Genomic DNA, 5851 nt, shown 5'->3' with positions numbered 1-5851 from the left:
GGACCTGGGAGCCCCAGCAGCAGTGGGTGCTGAACCCACCTACCCCTTTTGTCAGGGATATTTTTAGTGAAAGTCAGGGACAGGTCACAGGTTATTGCCTATGCCCTGTCCCTGACTTTTACTAAAAATATTCCTGACAAAAAACTAGCCTTAATACTAAGTATTTTTTTTAGTTGTGTAATATTATTCATGAGCTGTAGATGGTGCCATAACCAAAATATCTTTACCTATTGTTCGCTTGGGTCTGCACATTTTGTGTCACTTACTATTCATCCTTTTGCTGAATGATTGCCATTTGTTTTCCAAACCTAGCTGTAAAACTACCTTCTCAGAATGCCTTTTTCCATCATAAATATAGTATTTTCAGTAATTTATTTAATAAAGGAATTACACCTAAACCTGTACAAAGGATCAGTGACTAAATCTTTCCTAATCTTTGTCCACAGAAGAAGAACTGAAAAGGTGCAGTGCCAAAAATTTGAGATGTTCCTTATTAGGGTGAAACTAACAGATGACCAATACATAAATTTTTTATGCCAGATCCCATATTCCTTGCGCACCCAGCTTCAGTGGCAGTTTTTGTGTGTCCAGTGAATTGAAGACCTGTGTGAAGAAAAGAGAAGCAAAAGACTGGATAAATGTAGATCTTTAATTCTAATAGTGTGTATCATCTTCTGTTAGTAATTTAGACAATGTCTTTCACAGTCCAGTGTAATGTACATCTTTCTTGACAATCTCACTGTTGCTTCTCAGTAGCTTTCCAGTTTGCTTCCCACTTGTGCTAATTGTTTCCATTGTCTGAAACTACTTGTATTTCTCTGATGCATCCCCCTTTCTTCTGAAATATCAGAATAAGTTTCTCATACAACTGTGTTATCTGGCGCCCAAATATGGCGGTGGATGCACTAGAAATACCAGGATGGGTAGATAGACAGCTATGTGAAATAAAAGCCTGGGTTATAGTAAAAACAAACCAATTTCTTGAGGCTCTTCGCCATCAGTATGCTTGAGGTTATATTTTCAATTTTTTTTAAAATAGATTGTTTTATTTTTCCAATAACTTTTCTTCATGAGACATGCCAAATCTTGCTCACTGAGAGGGAAATGCATTTGTTTGGGAGCTGAGTAACTTTCAATAATCTTCCCCCCTATAACAAAGAAATTTGCAATGTATTTCATTGAGAGATTTAAAATCTCTGTGATCAGTTTTTCAAATCTGGTTCATTCAGGGTGGTTCCCTCAAGGTCTCTTCATGGAGAGCTCTCATTGAAATGAGTCTCTAATCACCCAGGAGCCTCTGTGGTGGGTCATATGATCCCTCCTGCTCATGGGATCACACCTGGTTTTGAAGACACATGAACTCCTGCTCTGTAAGATAAAGTGACAGCATGCTGGAAAATATATGAATGTGGTTGGCTATTACTCCACATGTTGTTGCTAGTGAGAATTTAATTAACAATTTTAAAGGTATCTTTCAATGAATAGTTCAACTTAATCTACTGTTGTACAGCCTTTCCTTATTTATTAGATTATTTTAAATGAATAAATGGCCATCTGCCACTTGTTTCTTTTTCTACTGATTGTACAAAGGGACAGATTCCCACCCATCCTCTTCCAAAGTCAACTCCATCACATTAAACTTTAGCTAGAAGTTTAAAATTCTGACACACCTTGTAGTGTCCTACAATTCCTGTTGACTCTCTCATATTCTCTCTTCTGCACACACACAGGAACCAGTTGCAGATACTGAGACAGAATTAAGATAGGCTAGAAACAATATTATGTTTACGTTACATTTTATTTCTTCCTGTTAGTTCAATAAATTATTGGATAAGCTGTCCCAGTCATCTTTGAAATGCTGCAACATCCTCTGGCTTGAAGTAGGAGTAAAGCCAGATAAAACACCCATAAAAGCCACAGACACAGGGGGTCAAGATTCAAAGGAGACTTGAATTTTTTACTTCAACTTTCAACTGAAATTATGTTTCCAAACATCTGCTGACGTTTCTGTGGGTACAGCCTCCTCATAAAGAGAGGACTTGGTGCCAGTATTTCAGTGAGAAATAGTGCAGTATGAGGATGCTCATGCAGTTGGTATTTTGACGAAATGTAAGGGGGCACTCAGGCATTCCCTTGGGGAAGGAAAGGTCATTTCCATGGAAAATATCTTTCAAAGACCAGACTTGGGAACTTGCTATGGTTTCAGGCTACGACCTCTGAAACTTTTTTTGCTGGGGCTATATTTCTCCACCTGCTGAAAGAGAAACCCTAAACGTTTGTGAAATTCTCAGAAGATAACTAATATAGTGCTTGTTATTGAGAACAATCCCCATATACTTTATATTCTGAAATACACCCACCTCTGGAGTGGAATTCAGCAGTCACACTGCACCAATAACACTACTCAGCAATTTTTTAGAGAAATGAGATCTTCCCCAGTTGAACTTAAATGGGAATGTAAAATAGAATAAGTCCTGCCCTGCCCTGCAGGCATAGAAGACTTACAATGTAGAAGAACCTCTCTGCTTTCACTGTATAGAGTGGAAGGCTATGGAGAAAAAATGGGGGGACAGGGAGTGCATATCTGTCGCACATAAAACAGAAGTGCTGTGGGTCATCAACTCTTCACACCAAGGCCAAGCAGAGTCTTGGGAGTGGGGAAAATGGGCCACAGAGAGACTAGCTACAGTATGATGATCCACTGATGTAAAATCTCTGCAAGAAAAGGAGGGATGTGGCAGCCACAGCTAGGGTTACAACATGTGGTGTTTCATGTCCTGAGGACAGCATTCTACCTCTCCTGACCAACAGCGTTGCACTTTACAAGGTCTGTTTGCTCAGGAATTGTACAAGTGGCTAGGATTTGGGCCCATATAATTACCCAACTAGAAATTTTCCAAAGGGATTGCCCAGGGTCTTTAATAGATAGGAGTTTTACAACTTGGTCAAAAGCTAGAAATGTCTTCTCAAATGTTTAACATGATGCAGACATCTGTACTGAGAAGGAGATAAATAAGCATTATTGCACACCCTTGACTCTATTTTGAATGCTAATTTCATTTGATATAGTTTCCATATCTGATACAAACTTCTTATGCAGATGAATATGATTATGTTTGAGTGGATCACAAAACTAAGGTAGTGGTTTGTGCCGAAATACCATGGTGATTGGTGCATCTTCTAAGAATTAGTTGACCACACTTTTATATTTAATGAACATCTATAAATGCAGGTTTCAGAGTAGCAGTCGTGTTAATCTGTATTCACAAAAAGAAAAGGAGTACTTGTGGCACCTTAGAGTCTAACCAATTTATTTGAGCATAAGCTTTCGTGAGCTACAGCTCACTTCATCTGATGCATAAAAGTGGAAAATGCAGTGGGGATGTTTTTATATACACAGACCATGAAAAAATGCGTGTTTATCACTTCAAAAGGTTTTCTCCCCCAACCCCACTCTCCTGCTGGTAATAACTTATCTAAAGTGATCACTCTCCTTACAATGTGTATGATAATCAAGGTGGGCCATTTCCAGCACAAATCCAGAGTTTAACAAGAACGTCTGCGGAAGGGGGAGAGGGGCGGGGGAAGAGGGTAGGAGAAAACAAGGGGAAATAGGTTACCTTGCATAATGACTTAGCCACTCCCAGTCTCTATTCAAGCCTAAGTTAATTATATCCAATTTGCAAATGAATTCCAATTCAGCAGTCTCTCGCTGGACTCTGGTTTTGAAGTTTTTCTGTTGTAATATCACAACTTCCATGTCTGTAATCGCGTGACCAGAGAGATTGAAGTGTTCTCCGACTGGTTTATGAATGTTACAATTCTTGACATCTGATTTGTGTCCATTTATTCTTTTATGTAGAGACTGTCCAGTTTGACCAATGTACATGGCAGAGGGGCATTGCTGGCACATGATGGGATATATCACATTGGTAGATGTGCAGGTGAACAAGTCTCTGATAGTGTGGCTGATGTTATTAGGCCTTGTGATGGTGTCCCCTGAATAGATATGTGGGCACAGTAGGCAGCAGGCTTTGTTGCAAGGATAGGTTCCTGGGTTAGTGGTTCTGTTGTGTGGTATGTAGTTGCTGGTGAGTATTTGCTTCAGGTTGGGGGGCTGTCTGTAGGCAAGGACTGGCCTGTTTCCCAAGATTTGTGAGAGTGATGGGTCATCCTTCAGGATAGGTTGTAGATCCTTGATGATGCGTTGGAGAGGTTTTAGTTGGGGGCTGAAGGTGATGGCTAGTGGCATTCTGTTATTTTCTTTGTTGGGCCTGGCCTGTAGTAGGTGACTTCTGGGTTCCTCAGACGTTCTTGTTAAACCCTGGATTTGTGCTGGAAATGGCCCACCTTGATTTTCATACACATTGTAAGGAGAGTGATCACTTTAGATAAGCTATTACTAGCAGGAGAGTGGGGTGTTGGGAGAAAACCTTTTGAAGTGATAAACACGCATTTTTTCATGGTCTGTGTGTATAAAAACATCCCCACTGCATTTTCCACTTTTATGCATCAGATGAAGTGAGCTGTAGCTCATGAAAGCTTATGCTCAAATAAATTGGTTAGTCTCTAAGGTGCCACAAATACTCCTTTTCTTTTTATCTATAAATGTCTTATACAGGATTAATAAATGATTAACAGATGTCTTAAGTGTTTAATCAAGTGTAATAAATTATTATAGACTCCGGCAGTCAGTAGTTTGCTTATAAACAGGGTGGATTTGATTTAAATCAAATTTAAATCATAATTTAAATCACTAGTCAGGAAGACTCGATTTAATCATGGATTTCTACATAAAAGTGCATTCTTGTTGGTTGTTATAACCTTAATATATATTCTTCACAACTCAGAGATTTCATTTTTAGAAGGTACACACTATACATTTTTAAAGTGATTTATTTTGAAAACTTTTCAATTAGTTTTACAGCTATATAAGAAAATGAATGATTATTTGGTTATTTCATTTACCACAGGTAATTGAAGCAGATATTTATGAAGTCATTGGGAGGTGAACTATCTCAAATGCAACACATTAATCATTAATATTTGGAGGATTTTCTTGCCATGCTGTATTAGGAGGAGAACATCATCAGACAGACATTTAAATTCTTTTATTTAACTAAAACAACATTATGTATTCTGGATTTTTTTTCTTCAACAGCAAACATAATATTTTAGCAAAACAAGCATATGAATTTTTGAATTTAGTTAAACATTAAAGTTTTTTAAAATCAGATTTGTTTTTGTTAAAATTGTTTTTAACTAAAATAGTTAAATGAAAATTTAAAAAAAAATTAAATCAACTACGTCAGCCAGGTCAACATGAGAAACTTCAAATATTGGCTTCTGCAGCTAACTCAGTCGTCTTCACCTTCATTTTCCTGTTTGTTCATAATCTGGAAAAGAAAAACAAGCTTTCCTGCTTTTTCAGGTCCCAAATGCTTTCTCAATTTGGAATGAATTAGTTCAAAGGAAGAAAATATTCTTTCTACACTGGCAGAAGAAGCTACTGCTGTTAAGAGTGAGATTATCACTTCAACAGTCTCTGAATCCAAGTGCTTAAGTGACTTCCACCAGTTCACTGGTGTGACTTTCTTTAAAACATCATCAGCAAACATATATTTCTTGAATGGTTCCCTCTTAGCTCTGAAGTTTACTATAGTTGGCATTGTGGAAGGATGATTGCTGGATGTCCAACTCCTCTTCTTCAGCAGTTAAGGTTTGACCCTGGTACCGAATACTGAGAATATTTGCAAGAAAATGAGCTGGAGATAGTGCTTGTCCCATTCGTTTTTTTAATGCTTGTAATTTAACTCTGTCATTGCATATTTCTCTTTTTAAGATCTCACTC

This window comes from Lepidochelys kempii, chromosome 8 (assembly GCF_965140285.1).
Source record: "Lepidochelys kempii isolate rLepKem1 chromosome 8, rLepKem1.hap1, whole genome shotgun sequence".
Classification (NCBI taxonomy): domain Eukaryota; kingdom Metazoa; phylum Chordata; order Testudines; family Cheloniidae; genus Lepidochelys; species Lepidochelys kempii.
The sequence above is the reverse complement of the archived record's forward strand: the minus strand, read 5'-3'. Positions refer to the sequence as shown.